The sequence below is a fragment of the Schistocerca nitens genome, chromosome 1, assembly GCF_023898315.1.
Source record: "Schistocerca nitens isolate TAMUIC-IGC-003100 chromosome 1, iqSchNite1.1, whole genome shotgun sequence".
Classification (NCBI taxonomy): Eukaryota; Metazoa; Arthropoda; class Insecta; order Orthoptera; family Acrididae; genus Schistocerca; species Schistocerca nitens.
Genome location: NC_064614.1, coordinates 1,157,382,542 through 1,157,404,671, shown reverse-complemented (window position 1 = coordinate 1,157,404,671; position 22,130 = coordinate 1,157,382,542).

The following is a 22,130-nucleotide window of genomic DNA, read 5'->3' as shown; positions in this document are numbered from 1 at the left end:
AAAGCGGCGTTCCTGTTATACACGAAGATGTAAAACTGTAAACTGTAACACGAAAGAAAACTCAGCGCCGACAAACGTATAGCGAAAAGCGACTAACACAAAACTATGAGGAGCAAAATATTTTTTTCGTGTCAGAGAAATTTAGCTATCAAAAGAGGCATGAGGGGAAACAAACAAAACCATGTTTTCGACCTCGTTTAATACTACTGCACCCCAGTAAACGCGCCGGCCGCGGTGGTCTAGCGGTTCTAGGCGCTCAGTCCGGAACCGCGCGACTGCTACGGTCGCAGGTTCGAATCCTGCCTCGGGCATGGATGTCTGTGATGTCCTTAGGTTAGTTAGGTTTAAGTAGTTCTAAGTTCTAGGGGACTGATGACCATAGATGTTAAGTCCCATAGTGCTCAGAGCCATTTGAACCATTTTTGAACCAGTAATCGCAATTCTTTTTAAAATTTATTCTATTTTGCACGCACTGCACATTGAAAATTTACTACAGTCATGTTTTCAGGTGGGGGGAGGGAGAATAGTGGGAAAGGGGGCATTGGGGCGAATATGTTACTAACTTTTGCATTGTTTTCTACAGCATCAGCTTTTGACAAACTGTTCCATGTTGTCCATCGCTTCATTAATTTTGCCATTCGAATGCGCATCTAAATATACTGACGGAAAAAAATCGAATCACCTAAAAGTAGTTAACGTAGAGTAATGAAACTTCAGGAGTAAATTTGTCTAGGTAAAATATTCAAGTGATTAACATTACAGGGTCACAGGCCAATGTAACCACGAGATAAGCAATTGCAAATGTGAAATTATGGTACATTAATAACCGGTGAAACCCCCACTACGTTGAATACAAGCGTGCAAACGAGCATGTATTGTGTTGTACGGGTGTCAGATGTCAGTTTGTGGGGTGGAGATCTACAATACTGGCCATTAAAATTGCTACACCACGAAGATGACATCCTACAGACGCGAAATTTAACCGACAGGAAGGAGATACTGTGATATGCAAATGGTTAGCTTTCAAGAGCATTCACACAAGGTTGGCGCCGGTGGCGACACCTACAACGTGCTGACATGAGGAAAGTTTCCAAACGATTTCTCATACACAAACAGCAGTTCACCGGCGTTGCCTGGTGAAATGTTGTAGTGATGACTCGTGTAAGGAGGAGAAATGCGTACCATCACGTTTCCGACTTTGATAAAGGTCGGATTATAGCCTATAGCTATTGCGGTTTATCGTATCGCGACATTGCTGCTCGCGTTGGTCGAAATCCAATGACTGTTAGCAGAATTGGAATCGGTGGGAACAGGAGGGTAATGCGGAACCCCGTGCTGGATCCCAACGGCCTCGTATCACTAGCAGTCGAGATGACAGGCATCTTATCCGCATGGCTGTAACGGATCGTGCAGCCACGTCTCGATCCCTGAGTCAGCAGATGGGGACGTTTGCAAGACAACAACCATCTGCACGAACTGTTCGACGACGTTTGCAGCAGCATGACTATCAGCTCGGAGACCATGACTGCGGTTACCCTTGACGCTGCATCACACACAGGAGCGCCTGCGATGGTGTACTCAACGACGAACCTGGGTGCACGAATGGCAAAACGTCATATTTTCGGATGAATCCAGGTTCTGTTTACAGCATCATGATGGTCGCATTCATGTTTGGCGACATCGCGGTGAACGCACATTGGAAGCGTGTATTCGTCATCGCCATACTGGCGTATCATCCGGCGTGGTGGTATGGGGTGCCATTGGTTACACGTCTTGGTCACCTCTTGTTCGCATTGACGGCAATTTGAACAGTGGACGTTACATTTCAGATGTGTTACGACCCGTGGCTCTATCCTAAATTTCAGCAGGATAATGCACGACCGCATGTTGCAGGTCCTGTACGGGCCTTCCTTGGTATATAAAAGTTCGACTGTTGCCCTTGCCAGCACATTCTCCAGATCTCTCACCAATTGAAAACGTCTGGTCAATGGTGGCCGAGCAACTGGCTCGTCACAATACGCCAGTCACTAGTCCTGATGAACTGTGGTATCGTGTTGAAGCTGCATGGGCCGCTGTATCTGTACACGCCATCCAAGCTCTGTTTCACCCAGTGCCCAGGCGTATCAAGGCCGTAATTACGGCCATAGGTGGTTGTTCTGGGTACTGATTTCTCAGGATCTATGCACCCAAATTGCGTGAAAATGTAATCACATGTCACTTCTAGTATAATAAATTTGTGCAATGAATACCCGTTTATCATCTGCATTTCTTCTTGGTGTAGCAATTTTAATGACCAGTAGTGTATGACTGTTGCACTGTGTCGGTCAATACAGGGTCGATTAGTGATGTTGGTAGATGAAGCTGGAGTTGTCGACCGATGATGTTCCATATGTGCTTGATTTGGAGGCAGGTCCTTTGAATGAGCGGGCCACGGCGTCTTGTCGACACTCAGTAGAGCATGTTGGGTTACTACAGCCGTATGTGGGCGAACGTTACCCTGTTGTAAAATACCTCCTGGAGTGCTGTTCATGGATGGCAAAACAACAGGTCGTATCACGAGACCGACGTACAAATTTGGAGTCAGGATGCGTCGGATAACCACGAGAGTGCTCCTCACACCCCAGGTCCAGTCGTATAACACACTGACAGGCTGGTTCCTTGCCCTCAACTGGCCTCCTCCTGACTGGCACCGAGGCAGAACCAGTTTTCATCAGAAAACACAACAGAGCTCCGCCCTGCCCTCCAGTTAGCTCTCGCTTGACAACATTGAATTCGCAAACGGTGGTGGTTTGGGGTCAGTGGAATGCACGCTGCAGGACGTCTGGCTTGGAGCTGTGATTAAAACAACCGATTTGCAACTGTTCGTTGTGTCACCGTGATGCTAACTGCTGCTAAAATTGCTGCTGCAGATGCAGCACGATGCGCCAGAGCCATATGCCGAACACGACAGTCTTCCCTCTCACCAGCGCCACGTAACGCACCGGAGCCCAGTCTTCTTGAGACCTCACACTGTCGTGACCACCGCTGCCAGCAGTCATTTACAGTGGCTACTGAGGCTTTTTGCAATATCGCAGGAGCATCCAGCTTCTCGTAGCCCTATTATACGACCTCGTTCAAACTCAGTGGTTCTAATGGTTCACACGGCTCTGAGCATTATGAGACTTAACATCTGAGGTCATCAGTCCCCTATAACTTTAGAACTACTTAACCCTAACTACCCTAAGGACATCACACACATCCATGCCCGAAGCAGGATTCGAACCTGCGACCGTAGCGGTCACGCGGTTCCAGACTGAAGCGCCTAGAACCGCTCGGCCACACCGGCCGGCTAAACTCAGTGGAGGGGGAGGGGATTCATAATGGCGTCTTTGTCACATCAAATACATTCTTGACTAATATCAACTCATTACGTCCAGTCTCAAACCTAATAACGCTGACGACCGTTGCTGTGTGCATTTAAAGGAAACCACATTTGCATTCTCGCAAAATTTGAATAGACATTATCCTTCAGGTGTAGTAACAGGCCTACTAACTTTATGTCGCATAACTCCTCCTTGGTGTTACGCTTTTTCCCCATTAGTGTAGTTGTGCACACTTCTCATAATGGTCTGCTTTTATTATGTCTTGGTGTAGGAGATGCAACGTTGATTTCGCTGTCAAATAAGTCTATGTCGCTTACATCCATCCGATTTATCATTTCATCCCCATCGACACGCAGGTCGCCGAAGTGGCGTCAAATCGAAAGACCTGCACCAGGCGAACGGTCTACCCGACGGGAGGCCCTAGCCACACGACATTTCCATTTATCGAGCTTTGAACGATCTCCAAAATGTTTCCGTCTGTCATAAGAGGCGCTGATCACACATCATCACTGACTGCCACAAATTCATCCAAATATTCTGTAGGGCATTGTCATAATGTGTAAAATTTCGTCTTCTATCCCACTGGGTGTAAAAAATTATAGTATTTGTATTTAAAACTGCTTTGACACTGAATTCACGATGACTTCGATACACTAAACGCCGGATTCGAAAACTGACTAGTTTTGAAACTGTAATTACATTCGCGATTTTTATTTCCTCTTGAAGTAGTGATTTAAATCTTATAACTAGGATAATATTTGCTGAGTGATACTATATGGAGATCAAGTGGATGAAAATCCTTTCATTAATTGCTTATAGTACATGTCTTACATGTTCAAAACGTTCGACTCACCACCCAGATGCACACTCCAGGGAGGGATCCGTAAATAAGAGATGGAACAATGAACCAGGAAGCACAGAGTCTTCAATTACTGTCGGCGTGTCAAAAGAAGATTTGAGTCAAATTCTCTACACACCAGCCTTTGTTCTGTATTAATTCCTGACTGACGTATTACTTTATTTGTGTTACGCTAGTACTACTGTTATTAATAATGAATCCCTTTCTTTAAAAGATAATCAGTCATTACAAGGTGCAGTTACTATAAATATTTTTGCAGAATATACGCAGAACATTTGCGTTCCGCATTTAATTTTTTTACATGCTGAGACAATATGACTCAAGTGACTTGCTTTTAATTAATTACAGCGCAGTGCAGTTTTTATTTTATTTAGTAATTGCTACGTGAACTGGCGAAATTTATTCATTACTAAAGTAAACGCCCACTACTTCTTGAATTATTTCACGCCTTTAGCATCTGATCCATTTGAACGCAGTTAGATCGCATATTTTAGGGACTCAGGTACGACTTTTGTACTGCAAAATTTACAGTAACCAGGGATTGTTGTGTTAGACCCTAATAGGATGGTCCAACCGAACAACAAATAAAACATTTAACCTATTTGATGACGTTTGGGAGCTTATGACTGGAGCTCTTGCAGAAAACCGCTCGGCCACTCCGGCCGGCTTCGACAGACATCAGAGAACTGAACTAGAGAACTTAAACAGGCAAATGCCTAACACTTTAAGAAAGAAGAAGAATAGTTTTGACAATGGTAGTACCCAAAGGCAAGCGGTGACATTGCAACAACAGCAACTACTGTATATTTTGCTCGCTATAACTAAAAACGATAGAACAATAAAACGAGTTTCATATGGCACAAGATTTGTTTCGTGGTTAAAGGGAAAAAAGGAAAACGAATATAAAATTACACAGTGATTTTTGGGGACAGGGTTCTTGTTAACGAATTTTGCACTTTGGACGTTTTTGTGTTAAATGTGTGTCACTGTACATAACATAAAAAACGCAGCAAAATTAACATCTTTTGGAGTCTATTTAAACACTTAATATATTCGATATACCGATCGAACATTTTCATCGTATTTAATAGTGCACTACTGGCCATTAAAATTGCTACACCACGAAGATGACGTGCTACAGACGCGAAATTTAACAGACAGGAAGAAGATGCTGTGATATGCAAATGATTAGCTTTTCAGAGCATCCACAATAGGTTGGCGCCGGTGGCGACACCTACAACGTGCTGACATGAGGAAAGTTTCCAACCGATTTCTCATACACAAACAGCAGTTGACCAGCGTTGCCTGGTGAAACGTTATTGTGATGTCTCGTGTAGGGAGGAGAAATGCGTACCAACACGTTTCCGACTTTGATAAAGGTCGGATTATTTTGTTACTCAGTCAGACATAAAGAAATACATGTTTCAGTATTTTTACAAATTTAACCCTTATAGCTGCGAAATAGGGCGTACTAATTTAATTTTACATAAATAATTATTAAAGAACTACTCAATCATTTTTTAAGTTACAGTTATGAAAATTGATATATCTTCACGGTTAAAAATTAATGAAAAGCAAGCGTGTTTCAGTTCTTTGGATCCCTCTAAGGGGGGCAAATAGAGGCCAAAAAATTTTAAGAAAACGTGTCATTATTAAAACATTTTTAAAGCTAAACCTATGAAAATTAATATTTGGCTTCTCGGTTAGAAATGAATAAAAAAAACGTGCTTGTGTTTTCGGAAACTCAGCCCCTAAGCGGGGCGCAATAGAGGATGAAAGTTTTTAAGGGAATGTTTCATTATGAATGCATTTTGGAAGCTTAATCTCTGAAGATATGTACTTGGTTTCTCGGTCAGAAATAAAGAAATACGTGTATCACTGTTTTTGGAAATTCAACCCCTAAAGGCGTGGTACTTAAAAGTATAAATGAAAAATCTCATTGTAAAAGCATTATTAAAGCTAAATCTATGAAAATTTCTTAGTATCAAATATAGATTTAAGTGTTAGGAAGTTTTTTCTGAAGGCATATGTCTGAAGTGTAGCCATGTATGGAAGGGAAACATGGACGGTAAATAGTTTAGACAAAGATAGAATAGAAGCTTTCGAAATGTGGTTCTACAAAAGAATGTTGAAGATCAGATGGGCCAACATTATAACTGATGAGGTGGTAATGATTAGAATTGTGGAAGCAAGTAACTTGAGGCACAGCTTGACCAAAAGAAGGGATCCGTAGATAGGACACTTTCTAAGACATTAGGGGATCACCACTTTAGCATTGGAGGGAAGTGTGGGAAGAAAAAATGCTAGAAGGACACGAAGAAATGAATACAAGCAGATTCAGAAGAATGTAGTTTGCAGTAGTTATTCGGAGATGAAAAGGCTAGCAGAGGATAGAGTAGCATGGAGAACTGCATCAAACCAGTTTCGGACTCAAGACCACAACAACAAGGGGATATGAAAATTAGCATTTACTTTTCGATTAGAAACAAAAAAAATGTATTCAGGAATGAAAGTTTCTATGGAAAAATATAACAAGAATTCAAAAGGCGGGGTTAACAAAGCCTTCTGACTCTAGCTACGAGAATCGCTTTTCCGTCAGAAGTAAATTCGGAAAACATCGTGCCTTTTAAAGCGTTAGGTAGTGTGAAAAGTTAAGAAGATATCGCAATTTTTGAACAACAAAAATTTGAAAAATTGGTGCAGACCAAACAGTCTATGGAAGAGAAGCCGCGGGCGCTAAGCTAGTTTTGTCATACATAACCGTGTGTGTCTGAATCAAAATCCATGCATAAATTCTTATTTATCGACTATCTTTCTTGATTATGGTTTTGTTATTGCGGCTGTAAATAAACATAAATACGTAAGTATTGCATGTTGGTTAGCTCATACTAACACACAGGGTGTATAAAAAATCGTCCGATTTGACACGTCTTTGTTTCTGAAACTAATAAACGTACACAATGAATTGTTTTTTGATCAACGGAAAACTCAAAACGCTTTTATTTACTATAAAAACAGTCTTGATCACGATTTATTTATTAAGGTGACCAGTTTCGACCACTACTGTGGTCATCTTCATATCATTGAGTAGGAACCTCTTTATGCTGGAGAATCACTACTCCCTGCGGGAGAGAGTAGTGATTCTCCAGCAGAAAGAGGTTCCTACTCAATGGTCTGAAGATGACCACTGTAGTGGTCGAAACCGGTCACCTTGATAAATAAATCGTGATCAAGACTGTTTTATAGTAAATATTTGTAACACATTGATCACTGTCACTCACATAATGTATTCAAAAGTAATCAAAATGTTTTGTTTCATATCTTTTTGTAGGTGTTCAATATGCCCCCCTTGAGATGCAGGGCAACGGTATTCAAACTGTTCCCACACTGCAGCTAGCATGTCTTGAGTTACAGCTTCCACAGCTGCTGTAATGCGATGTATCAGTTCATTCATTGTTGTTGGTAACGGAGGCACGTAAACAGTCATTTATAAAACACCTCAAGAAATAATCATATATAGCCAGGTCCGGTGACGTTGGAGGCCAGTAATGTAAGGCTGAATCATATGGTCCATAATACCACACGTTGTTTGTCACCTCCACGAAGAGCTTGCAGTAGCTGAATGGTTTCGTGTGTAAACGTCGACGCAACACATACCAGACGGACGTCGGGGGCATGTTCAACTGTCAAGCTGCACGTCAAACAGATTTCTGCGGACTCCTTGTGAAAATATGGCGGATGTGTTCGACGTCAGTCTTAAGATACGTGCATTACACAAATATTCTGTTTCTCGGAATTGTTCATGCCATCGTCTAATGTTCTGTAGTGTTGGAGGATCCACCCCATACCTAGTACAAAAGTCACGCTGAATAGTTGTTACTGACCTCCACTGCGTAAAACGTAGAACAAAAAGCGCTTTCTGTAGTCCTGACACCACTTTTACCACAACTGAAATGGGCGCACATTGCTGCTACCTAGCGGGAACCATGAAAAACTCGACAGTTTCCTCTTTCCAACAATAAGTTTTTCACGCACTTATCCAAAATAACATAATAGTTATGACTTTTTTAAATCGTATGATTTTTATGCACTCTGTACAGCATTTATAGCTGTGACAGTCACCCCATACGAAGGTACATTCTTCATTTATATTTATCTACAGATTTGTATTCAGTAGTAACGTGAGTTGACAGCAGCTGTGAAGTTGCACGATCGCGTTCCGAAGCGAGCATGAGTGTGAAATTTAATCTGAACCTTTAATTAATATGTTGTTCTAGGGCAGTGACAGTGCATAATGAAGCTGATCAAATTACCGCAGAGGCAAACCAGCACATCTGTACCTAGTGTGGCGCGAATTTGAAAAAATGACACAGCCGCTCGAGGCATGAGAGAAATTAATGAAGTACCAACTTCCCGTGAGCAACTCGAAATAAAATGGTATGTAAGCTGTTAGAACGTTATCGCTAAGTGCACTGTGAAATTGAACTTCAAAGTAACGAATAAGGAAACATAGCTTAACTTTCAAATATCAGGAGAAACAATTGGTGTTACTGAAGAGAATTTAAGAAAGTAAATATTCGGAACGAGAGGAAGACGCTTGGAGAACATCAAATAACGTCGGAGGTGGTCAAGACCTGATTAAAGAGTTGATAAGACTAATCAAAATAATATGAAAGACGGAAGAAATACCAACAGAATGGATGATAACTCTCTTTGTACCAGTCCATAAGAGGAAATAAAAAACAGACTACAAAATATTTGCTTCGTGAAAATCAGCAACTGAGGAAAATATTTATAGAATAAAAATCCGCTTCAGTTCGTAATTTACTCCATGAACGGTATCGAAGCTTAAAGCTTCATCTTCAGGTGTCACCAAATAATTATGCGTGGCGGTCGTACCAGTCAGTCAGTGGGGATCACAACCACGTCATGGGAGCGTAGCAGCAGTAACCACAGCGACCTTCCGGATAGCACTACACTGAAGAGGCTATAATAACTATAGAGGGTTTTACTACTGAATACGACCTACAACGTGTTATCCTTGATAATACTCGAAAAACTTAAGCCGCATGCCAAGGAAATAGTAGGGTATTACCAGGCAGGTTTCACGTCAGAAAAATCAATAAGAGACCACATATTTAGTATGAGGTATGGGAAAAGTATAGGAAATTTAACAACTCGCCGCATTCGTAGATTTTTTAAGGGCACATTATACTATCCATAGATCGAGCCCATACAACAACCTTATAGGAATATGGATTTCCTGACAAATTATGTGTTATAACTTTTATCTCATAGATATATTTCACACAATTTTATTTATTTAAATATATTTTTTTCTAATTAGACAGTGTCATTTACAACGAAGTTCTATTTTTGCTTAATTTTTCGTAAGGTCAGAATATGATGAAAATAAAAGAATATCGACAATAGAACCAGTAGAGGGCACTTGAAGATTACAGCTATCATCATGGTTTAATTGTAAATGTTCACTTATCGTGTAATCAGCCGATGAAACGGAATGCTTAAAAATATTTAATATGTAATAATAATAATAAATAATAATACAACAACAAAACGAAATACCCTTCCAGATGTTAAATTCCAAAAGAGTAAATAAAATGTCGACTACAAAATGCAGCTCAGAGCTTTTCTTACGTGTTGTACCTGTGTAACTTCCAAGACAACTTCCTCTCTATCCGCTCCAACAATCAAGTACATGCGGCTTCGTTAATGACTTCATGTTCCATACCGCATTTCACACAGGGCGGAGTTACGTGTAATCACTTTTGTTAATGGCAACAGATGAGTTGATGGTAACGTGAATGCAGACGTCTTCCATGTAATGATGGTATAACCGACTGGTTTTAAGAAACGATGGCCACTCTATTGTTTTTTTTCAGTCAGTAGGATTTTTTAATCGAAAGAAACAACCGAATGTAACTAGTCTCTGACATAATGTTCTCACTCATTCTCTGGGTTTGCGTGATTTCATTTACATACTTTTGAAGCCTTTGTGGGTATACATGTTCTCTAGGGTTGCCAACCTTACTGACCAATATTGTATTTTACTTCAAGAACAATCGAATACAAAAGTATATTTCTAAAAAAATGAAGTTTTTTCAAAATTTGTGTTCATTTTCTTAAATACGAATTTCGTGAACTTTTCGCATTAAATACTAGTTAGTTTTAAGAAGTTAAGAGCTGGTACTGTATTATAAATTTACATTTAATTGTGCCAACTGTAACTTTTTTTAAATTCGTTGAGGCTCCGTTTCCTTCTTCCCGTTAGAATATACCCATAATCAAAAATTCTGTTTCGGTAAATGCTGAGATGATGCGAACATAAAGTAAATATGACACAATTTTTCAATTGCGTGGTGACACACTTGTTTTTTAAGCATATATTATCGTCTGTCGGAAGTTTATTTACTTATTATAATTATTTGCCACAAACATTTGTCATCATACTTTTTCTTAACTCCTTTAATTAATATAGTTCCGTAATATGAACCACCATTGCCGATATTGTATATTGGATTCAATTCATTTTGATCGCTTTTTACGCAGTCATAAAATTTTTTTCATTCCCACATCACCGAGCGTTTCGGCATTATGATCCAGACACAGAGTTCACTATTAAGAAAAAGCCAGTTCACAAACACGGACGAAAAACTCCACAACAGCAACTTATCAACGCTCAACAAAAAGCAAATATCGGAACGGCGATAACGGAGGGTGTCAACAATAATAATGCAACAATGGCAAAACGACGGAATGTTTCCGCTCAGAACTGCCGCCGAACTACGCGGACTACTTCCAATTAGTTGATCCCACCGCCTGCTTTCACCCAAAAGAATAACTAGATAATTCAACCGATACGTAAAACTACCACCCAGTGAGTCGATTGCTTTCCAACAACTGTCTGAAACGACTTTTTCATTCCCCAACATTTACCATCACCATTTTCATGGCCGGCTGTCAGTATTCTTAATTAATTACATCTGATACTCAACTAAGGCCCGCTGCTTCGCTCGCGTATGGCATGCAGATATTTTTTTTATTTTATTTAATCGAATTTTTATGTTGTTCACAAATTGCAACCCCTCCTAAGCTTGTCACACTAATCAGGGCCACATAATAAGCATGGTCTTTTCCGAATTTACTTCTGACAAAAAGGCGATTCTGGTAGTTGGAGTATACAGTTTTTGTTAATCATGCCTTTTACGTTGTCGTGGCGATGTTTTCATAGCAACTTTCATCCTCAAAGAAACATTTCTTTGTATTTAACCGAGAAGACAAACACCAATTTTCATAAATTTAGCTTTAAAGGTTTTATAATGTAACGAAATATTTTTTTTAAGAATTTTCATCCGCTATTGCACTCCTAAAGGCGTTGAATTTCCAGTAACACTGAAACAGGTATTTTTTTCTACATTTCTAACCGAGAACTCAAATACTAATTATATATTTCTGACTGAGAACTCAAATGCCAATTGTTATAGATGTGGTCTTACAAATCCATTAATAGTTCTTTAGTAATTATTTATTTTCACTCACTATTTTACCCTCTTAGTGATTAAATTTCCAAAAATGCTGAAACAAGTATTTTTTCATTTTCTGACTGGTAATCAAATACCAGTTTTCGTAGTTCTAGCTTCAAAATTGCCTTAATAGTGTCATTTTTAAAAAAAAAATCATCCCTAATTCATCCCCTTAGAGTTAGAATTTCAAAAAATCCCTTTTTAAACGACGCCTCCGGACAAGATCCTCACCCTTTCCAAACTTCAAGCTTCTATCCTTAGCGGGCTGGGCTGGGCGATGATGAGTTAGTGAATCAAGCTCACCCTATTTCATCCTCTTAGGGGTAGAATTCCCAAAACCACTGAAAAACTTTTTTTTTTCATCTCTAACCTAGAAGTCAAATATCAGTTTTCAAAGATTGAGCTTTAAAAACACTTTTGCAATGAAATAATTTCATAAAACTATTCACCCCTTATTTCACCCCCTTAGTGGTTAAATTTCCAAACACAGTGACAAGTTTATGTTTTATTTGTAACAGAAAAGCCAAATACAAATTTTCGTAGACTTAGCTTCAAATAATCTTGCAAAATTAAATATTTTCATTAAAACTGAATTTCAAAAAACAGTGAAAATCTTATTTTTTATTGCTAACTGACACGTGAAATTTAAATTTTCACAAATTGAGCTTTAAAAATGATTTCGTAATAAAATGTTTTTACAAAAATTCTCATTACCCTTAGGGCTGCGATTTCTTAAACGACGCCTGCGTGCATCAGATCCAAATTTCAAGTTTCTACCCTTAGCGATTTGGGCTGGGCGACGAGTCAGTCAGTCAGGACATTGCCGTTTATATATAGAGATAAAAAGACGGTAGCATTTTACATAAGATACCAACGTTCTACGCCGTTATATAATTTTCTCATCTTACACCATATGCTTCTATTAAGGGATACTATAAACGGATATGCTGTCACTGAAGAATTGATTTCCCATCCAGTTTAAGACAGAGTCTACGTAAAACTTTGGAAGGAGCTAGAAACACGGCCGCTTTGCTCTGCCCCAGTTTCACAACTTTCCAGATACCGGCTGCGTTCGCTACGGAGACTTCACCTTCAAGCGATTATAGCGCAAGTCGAAGAGCCGCCTGCAGCCGGTATTCACAGGCAGATAAAGCCAAGTTTGGACGGCAGACGCCCCGCTCGGCAGCCGCTTACTCGAGTTTGTTGAATCAGCGGATGGCGGCGATGTTGGATCAAAGGATAAATCCCGCGCGGCCCGATCCGTGGAAGAAGCGACTTCCGCGAGTTATTAAGCTGAGTTACGCTCCAATTATCACGCTCCGACTAAGCCGTAGTTTACACTCCGCAAGAGTCGTTCCCTGTGGCGGCGGCGGCGGCGGCGGCGGCGTGTGAGCTAAGGGGCTGGTGCGGCGCAACCGGAAGACGGAGGTGGCGAAGTTGGCAGCAGTGGCTGCGGCACACGTGTGCGAGTGTGGGCCACGTGATAGCTGCCTGCTGCCGCTCAGCTGGCGCCCCACACGGCCGTACAACGGAGGCTCCCTTGGGAACATCTATTTTTACTGTAGACGGCTCAGAGGGGAGGAAAATGTGTTGTGCCATAAGCGAAGGACTATAGTAAACAGAAACAATTCGGCGCGAAATGCATCTCTTACTCAGTTGACGGTTAAGACTAATTTTATGTTAGTGAACCGTGAATGTAATTACTCCAATACCAAAAAGACCAGTTGCTGACAAGTGTATTACCGCACTATATGAGAATTATTTACAGGATAGAAGCTGTGAGGGGCGGCAGAGGCAACCATATGCAAAATTTGAATGCAAGATGTATCATAATCAATAACGTTATAAAAAGTATCTATGTATGTTCCACATCTCTTCCTGAAGCACTGGATCGATTCCAATCAAACTCATCAGGCATATAAATTGCTATCTATCTGGAAATACGCGCTGTGCCGGAGATAATCGTCTACCTCTGAAACAGGAGGAGGTAGGGGTGGAAAACCAGTTTCACGCACTACGTGCAAAAAGGGCAGACTACACTTATCCAGCACTTTGTGACGTGCAACACACTTTGCACATAATGTCAAACTTAAGGAAACTTTTTCTCGCTGACACCCCCTCCTCCCCCCCCCCCCCCCCCAAAATAAAACTGATGAAAGGAAAAAAGGTTATTGCTTACTACGTTTTCCATGTCATGCAGTAAAAGATCAGCATGAGGCATGACGTTTTAATTTAACTACTTTACTACTAACTACATTCGCAGAACACTCTGCAAACAGTATTCACGTATACCACTACGCTGTAGACTCTAATATGATAATTCATTTAATCTTATACCTTCCATGGTACAGTAAACTGACTGAGAAGATAAATTAATAAAATAATTATCAAAAAATCGACTATGACGAGGGTGAAGTGGACCAACAATACAATTCTGCAATAATAAAAAAAGTTTTTACCTCATCAAATGATACCTTGTTCTTTATTGCGAAACCTTTTGTATGTCCATATGCTATCCAACCATTGTTCTGAGTCATCATTCTTCCTGGGACAAATGTTGCATGGGACAACGGCGTCCAGAATATTACGTTGGCTTTTTGTTGCTACGTAGGGTCGCGTCAGAGATATGAAGGTGAACTTTGTTTTTTTAAATGGGATGCTATAGTTTGGTACTTATTTTCTGATAGCGGCTATCGAGACGAATCCAATTATGTACAACAGTAAGGTATTTGAAGGTCAACGAAGATTAAAAAGAGGGCTTCAACGTCCATTTACAGAAGGTGTTCGAAGTGATGACCATTGGTATCAATCAATGTAGTGCTGCAATCTTCTTATCATGGATTAAGTGGCAGTCCCTATCACATCGGCACTTATCGAAGCACATGCTCTGACAGAGACGGGGGGGGGGGGGGAGGGAGGGGGGGAAGGGAAGATTAATACATGGGCACCCTGGGGTATTCGACTAGTTAAAAATCGAAAGTAACACACTTGAAAGTATAGCATAACAGAAGCAAAAATGGTAATTGCGAAAATGTGGATACAAATCGTCACTGACTCCAGTACCGATTACTGTGCTGTTTAATATAAATGTATCTGAAATGAAATGTAAAGTCCTCACCTATTTATCCATGGCCTACCTCACATTGCGCACCGCTAGGAAATATGGTACATGCTTGACAGGGTGGGAGCACATTTTATTGCTGATAGAAGACGACTTCTACCGCCACCTTATGGTGGCTGGTTAGATCGAGCACAGCCAACGCCTTGGTATCCGAGGTCACCTGACATCAATATATTTTTCTGTCTTGGGGCATCTTAAAAGAAAGTGAGCAGCGCTGATGTTGATACGCTAGAAGAAATGAACAACGATTTGTACAATGTTACGAAGATTTAGGAGTCGACCTGAGGGTGTTCGAACGAATTCGTAACTCACTGCATAGACGAGCACAGTATTGCCCCAAACTGGCGGCACGTGGAACACTTCTTTTAACAACTGCATGTGAACAGGAAATTGTAGCATCTAACTTGCCGAAGCAGTATTTCATCCCGGCTAGGCCATGCGTGTAATTGGAGGACAACTGTATACGGATTTAATCGGGTAGTTTACATTTAAAATAAGTAACGGAGAACAATATTTGATACTAGAGTCAGTGGATCACAATTATCTCGAAAACGGCTCGCTGCAGTCCATGTTAGCTGGAATGATTTTGCTTCTATTATCGTATATTTTCAACCGCGTCATTCATTACTACAGGTGCGCCTCTGGCGCCCCCCTCAGCTTGTGTCTTGGGCCTTAGAGCGCTCCTGGATCGACAGCTACTATGTGAATCCCTTTATTGCTCCAAAACTTTAGATCTGCAAGATCATCATCAGCCAACGAAACTCATGTAACTACGAATACATTCCGTGCGTCCAAGAAACGTTGCGACAAATTTCGAGAGGTTGTCGAGGATATTTTGTGGAACAAATCGAGGATAGGAAACTGTGCCCGAAAACGTCATCCAACAGAGCGTCGAAGTTTTAGCCACAGGCACCTGTCAGTAGGTCATGACTTCGGCAGCAAACGTGACGTTACACGCTGACGGACTGTAGGCGCAACGTATCGCAACATTGTTTGTTACTCAGTGATCACGACTGATTGTCACGATCGCCAGTACTGTCACATTTGCTGCAGAAGGGGTGACATAGTGGCAGGCGCGGTCACCTATAATTTCGTTGTTCTGTTGTATCGTTGGATGACATTTCTGGACAGGGGTTCTTAGCCTCGATTTGTTCCTGAAGACATTCTTTCTACAACCCCTTGGAGTTTGTCGCAACATTTCTGCGATTCCCTGTATATGTACAATACATTCCTATTATATTAGTGCCTTTTCTGCCTCTGGTTTAAAACATGTGAGATCAAATCTGTTTCAGAGACGGAGATTTAGAAGCAGCTTTAACCTTACATGTTTTAAATGTGAGACAATATAGACTTAGCAAGCAACTTTTGCAATGTCTAAATTGATGCAAACAGTACTAGGCGACTTGTTTGAAGGTCTATATGTGGCTATCTTCAATCCATACGATAACAGTATGGCCTGAGTATTCCAGTGTGGGCTAGACAGCAATGAACAGTTTATATTTTTCTAATAGTGACAATCTTCCTTTGTTCATTTCTCCTTTCTGTTCTTCTTTCCATTCCTACTCTCTGACCTTTTTTGTTATTTGTTCTCTATCATTCCTTCTTCTGCAATATTTGCTCGAGAATAATTTTAATGTGTAGTTATAATAGATAAATCAGTAATAGCTTGCAGCTAGTTCTTAGAAGAAACAAATGTAGAGGAACACACAATGCCGAAACGGTCGTGCGATGCCAAGTAACGAAGTCACTATGACACATTATGTACTTTAATAAATAACGGTACAAAAATACGCTTTTTGTGGACTTATTTCAAAATGTAATTTGTAAATAAATGATCTGTTTAGTTACTTTGGTAATGAAGGACTAATAAAGATGGATAAATGTAAAGAAATCTGCCGCAGCAACCAATAAAGATGCATAATAGTACAGAAATCTGTCGCGGCAATTTACGCATGTTCTAAAGATGGCCGCATATAGCGATCTAGACATACTGAAAAGTGTTAAGCATTACACTGTGGCACATACCACAGTTTTATTGTTTTTCATGTCAAGATTAGTCTACATCGAAATCATGACACAACGACTAGGCCTTTATATTCTGATTCTGTAGACTAATGGTGATCTTGCAGAGCGAAGCTGGTGGCACACAAAAAATCACAAGTGTTTTTTCCATCGCGAATTTCAAAAAACATAAAATATCGCAGCAATACACTCGAAACGTTAACTCTTTTAGTATTTCACATTTTATTTTATGATGGCACAGTGACTGTATGTCTTGATGACGACTTTAATGAAATTCTGATGTCACTTACTAAAAACAAGAATTCTTCTTATTTTTGTTTCGTATGTTAAATATTACACCGGGGAATTTCTTTAATACCTGTGATCTATAAGGTATTCTCAAAAGCACAGCTAAACAGAGTGAAAGAACAACTAAATCCACAAATTGACGAGTACCAAGAAGGCTTGAGAGAAGAGAGATCATGCGCAGAACAGATCCTGAATCTAAAACTGATGCTCGCTTATCAGAAACAGACTTCAAGAAAGTCTATGATTCTGTAGACAGACCCACACTGTTCCTAATTCAAGGGGAGATGTGTTTGGATAGAAAATCCAGTGAACTGGTTAAACGTACGACACAACATCCAAGGTCAAGTTCAGAGGAAAGCTGTCGGATGCCATTAAGATTAAAACCGGGGTGAGACATGGAAATGGACTCTCCTCTTTGCTCTTTCATTGTGTCCTCGATAAGGTGATCAGAGAGTGAAAGGAGTGAAATACACGTGGGGTGTAAGAATAAAGGAGTACGGGTAGATTATCTAGCATCCGCAGATGACGTGATCTTGTCCGGATCCCTAGAATAGGCAGTTAAGCAAACCACAGAACTGCAGACACAGGCAGCTAAAGCAGGCCTACGGATCTCTATCAAGAAAACGCAATATATGAAAACATAACGAGAGCTCCAAGATGGATGACAATAGAAGGAGGGAAAATTCAGAAGGTGGAGAGATTCAGATACCTTGGAGAATGGATAGGTATCGGACTGACCGAAAAAGAAGCAATGGGAGCACGAATAAACAAAATGAACTTATAAACTATCAACACCTACAATAAAAAGAATATTTCGATAAACGCAAAATTGAAACATTACCAAACAGTGATCCGTCCTGAAGCTCTATATCCAGCAGAAACTCTCAATTTAGCAAGAACCGGAGTGATCAGGAGGCTAGACCTGATAGAACGAATGATTCTCAGGAGAATATTAGGCTCTCGAAGAACAGAAGATGGTCAATTTAGAAACCGAGTCAGCCTGGAACTGTATACCAAGATAGAAAAAAATTATGACGTCTTCAGGGAAAGGAACATGTTCGTCGGACAAATCCTCAGAATGGACCAGGGGATGATAACACGGCGAATCACACAATTTGTGGTGAACAAGAAAACCAAAGTACGGTGGATCCTAGAGATACAAAGAGATCTGGAAGAAATGAGAATACAGGAACCAGAGATATACAACAGGGTGATTTTTAAATAAAAAATTCGGGCCTTCATAGCTTTCGAGGACACAACGAGACCCAGAACAAAATCTCTTTGGACAGAAGAACGAAGAAGGCTGCAAAGCATGAGAATGAAAGAATATTGGGAAAGAAGAAAGACCATAAGTAACGAAGCTGAAGCGAATTAACGTGGTCCTAAGAAGGCCAAAACGAAAGAAAAAAAAGGAAGAAGAAAAAGATTACACTCGATTTTTGCACGAACACAGTGAGGAATCCGAGTTCTGCTTTTCGTTCGAGATGGACGTCAGATGTGCCTTGCCCTACGGCGACCTCCGAACATAATCGTGAAGTTCAACGAACTCCGAAAGCGAGACGGCTGGAGTCAGATTACACGCGTACTTTACAAGCGAGGCAATCTTGTTTGCCAATAAACCAATAAACGGACGCGCAGTCCAGCCTGTTGAAGCGCCCAGGGTAGAGGCCACGTCAGAGCCACAATCTGCAATATATGAAGGCGGAGGTCGATCGCGTTACCGTCCAGGCTCCAGATCAAAGAACACTCGCTGGCTTTTCGCCGCGGATATTGGTAGAGCACAGTGCGGACCACACACAGTTTCGTTTAGTAGCTACAGTGCACCTTCTATTGTTGGTATTGAGATACAAACGAGCATTGGGGTACAGCAGTAACATACGAACGGACCCAGCCAGGCTATAAGCAATAACAATTCAGTAAACTGTGAACACTTCGACAACTTGGAAACAAACGCGATTCATGGTTAGCATCAGTGATTACCAACAGGGGAATCACGGGCTCGGATATGTAAGAGTTTTCTGTGGAGAGAGCGGCCGGGAATGGCGTGTGTGTAGACACGATATCGCAGAGTTATGTCATACACTACTGGCCATTAAAATTGCAACACCAAGAAGAAATGCAGATGATAAACGGGTATTCATTGGACAAATATATTATACTAGAACTGACATGTGATTACATTTTCATGCAATTTGGGTGCATAGATCCTGAGAAATCAGTACCCAGAACAACCACCTCTGGCCTTAATAACGGCCTTGATACGTCTGGGCATTGAATCAAACGGAGCTCGGATGGCGTGTACAGGTACACCTGTCCATGCAGATTCAACACGATACCACACTTCGCCGGCCGCGGTGGCCGTGCGGTTCTGGCGCTGCAGTCCGGAACCGCGGGACTGCTACGGTCGCAGGTTCGAATCCTGCCTCGGGCATGGGTGTGTGTGATGTCCTTAGGTTAGTTAGGTTTAAGTAGTTCTAAGTTCTAGGGGACTTATGACCTAAGATGTTGAGTCCCATAGTGCTCAGAGCCATTTGAACCATTTAGCCATACCACACTTCATCAAGACTAGTGACTGTTGTTGTCTTGTAAACGTCCCGATCTGTTGACCCAGGGATCGAGACGTGGTCGCTGCACGATCCGTTACAGCCATGCGGATAAGATGCCTGTCATCTCGACTGCTAGTGATACGAGGCCGTTGGAATACAGCACGGCGTTCCGTATTACCCTACAGCACGGCGTTCCGTATTACCCTCCAGAACCCACCGATTCCATATTCTGCTAACAGTCATTGGATCTCGACCAACGCGAGCAGCAATGTCGCGATCAGATAAGCCGCAATCGCGATAGGCTACAATCCGACCTTTATCAAAGTCGGAACTGTGATGGTACGCATTTCTCCTCCTTACAAGAGGCATCACAACAACGTTTCACCAGGCAACGCCGGTCAACTGCTCTTTTTGTATGAGAAATCGGTTGGAAACTTTCCTCATGTCAGCACGTTGTAGGTGTCGCCACCGGCGCCAACCTTGTGTGAATGCTCTGAAAACCTAATCATCTTCATATCACATCATGTTCTTCCTATCGGTTAAATTTCGCGTCTGTAGCACGTCATCTTCGTGGTGTAGCAATTTTAATGGCCAGTATCGTAGATAGGTGTGTTGTGAACGTAAGAGTACAGACTTTCAATGTGGGACGATAATCGATGCAATCTGTGTGCGTCATAGCACTTCGAAGCCATCACAAGAAGTGGGATTTCTGAGGTTAATCGGTGGATCTTTAATATCAATGAGACAATGTATGTACACGCGTGAACCACCGCACGGGACAACCCAGGTATTTGAAGAACGGACATATGTCATATCCGATCGACGGTATACTATGAAGTGAATCGCCACCATTTTGCAATGAAAATAAAATGGAAGTGACCGAAACGTGTATCCAGGCGAGAGAGTGAAGTACGGGGTATGCAGAATAAAAACTAGCCTAGAAAATACATTGCTATACAAAAAAGGTGAAGCACGCAAACGACATGGTCGGTCCGAGGGAACATACACTCCTGGAAATGGAAAAAAGAACACATTGACACCGGTGTGTCAGACCCACCATACTTGCTCCGGACACTGCGAGAGGGCTGTACAAGCAATGATCACACGCACGGCACAGCGGACACACCAGGAACCGCGGTGTTGGCCGTCGAATGGCGCTAGCTGCGCAGCATTTGTGCACCGCCGCCGTCAGTCAGCCAGTTTGCCGTGGCATACGGAGCTCCATCGCAGTCTTTAACACTAGTAGCATGCCGCGACAGCGTGGACGTGAACCGTACGTGCAGTTGACGGACTTTGAGCGAGGGCGTATAGTGGGCATGCGGGAGGCCGGGGCGTGAGGTCTCCACAGTACATCGATGTTGTCGCCAGTGGTCGGCGGAAGGTGCACGTGCCCGTCGACCTGGGACCGGACCGCAGCGACGCACGGATGCACGCCAAGACCGTAGGATCCTACGCAGTGCCGTAGGGGACCGCACTGCCACTTCCCAGCAAATTAGGGACACTGTTGCTCCTGGGGTATCGGCGAGGACCTTTCGCAACCGTCTCCATGAAGCTGGGCTACGGTCCCGCACACCGTTAGGCCGTCTTCCGCTCACGCCCCAACATCGTGCAGCCCGCCTCCAGTGGTGTCGCGACAGGCGTGAATGGAGGGACGAATGGAGACGTGTCGTCTTCAGCGATGAGAGTCGCTTCTGCCTTGGTGCCAATGATGGTCGTATGCGTGTTTGGCGCCGTGCAGGTGAGCGCCACAATCAGGACTGCATACGACCGAGGCACACAGGGCCAACACCCGGCATCATGGTGTGGGGAGCGATCTCCTACACTGGCCGTACACCACTGGTGATCGTCGAGGGGACACTGAATAGTGCACGGTACATCCAAACCGTCATCGAACCCATCGTTCTACCATTCCTAGACCGGCAAGGGAACTTGCTACGAACGCTGGTCCAACTGAGGCGCCAGGTGGAAATGGCATGGCAAGCCGTTCCACAGGACTACATCCAGCATCTCTACGATCGTCTCCATGGGAGAATAGCAGCCTGCATTGCTGCGAAAGGTGGATATACACTGTACTAGTGCCGACATTGTGCATGCTCTGTTGCCTGTGTCAATGTGCCTGTGGTTCTGTCAGTGTGATCATGTGATGTATCTGACCCCAGGAATGTGTCAATAAAGTTTCCCCTTCCTGGGACAATGAATTCACGGTGTTCTTATGTCAATTTCCAGGACTGTAGTACACCTGAACACCGTCGGCGGGTATGTACGAGGGGCATTCAGTAAGTAATGCAACAAACTGTTTTCTCGGCCAATTCCGGTTGAAAAAAATGCAGAGCTGGTCGTGGGACATGGTTCCATAACTCCATGGAGTTCCGATAGATGGCGGCGCTA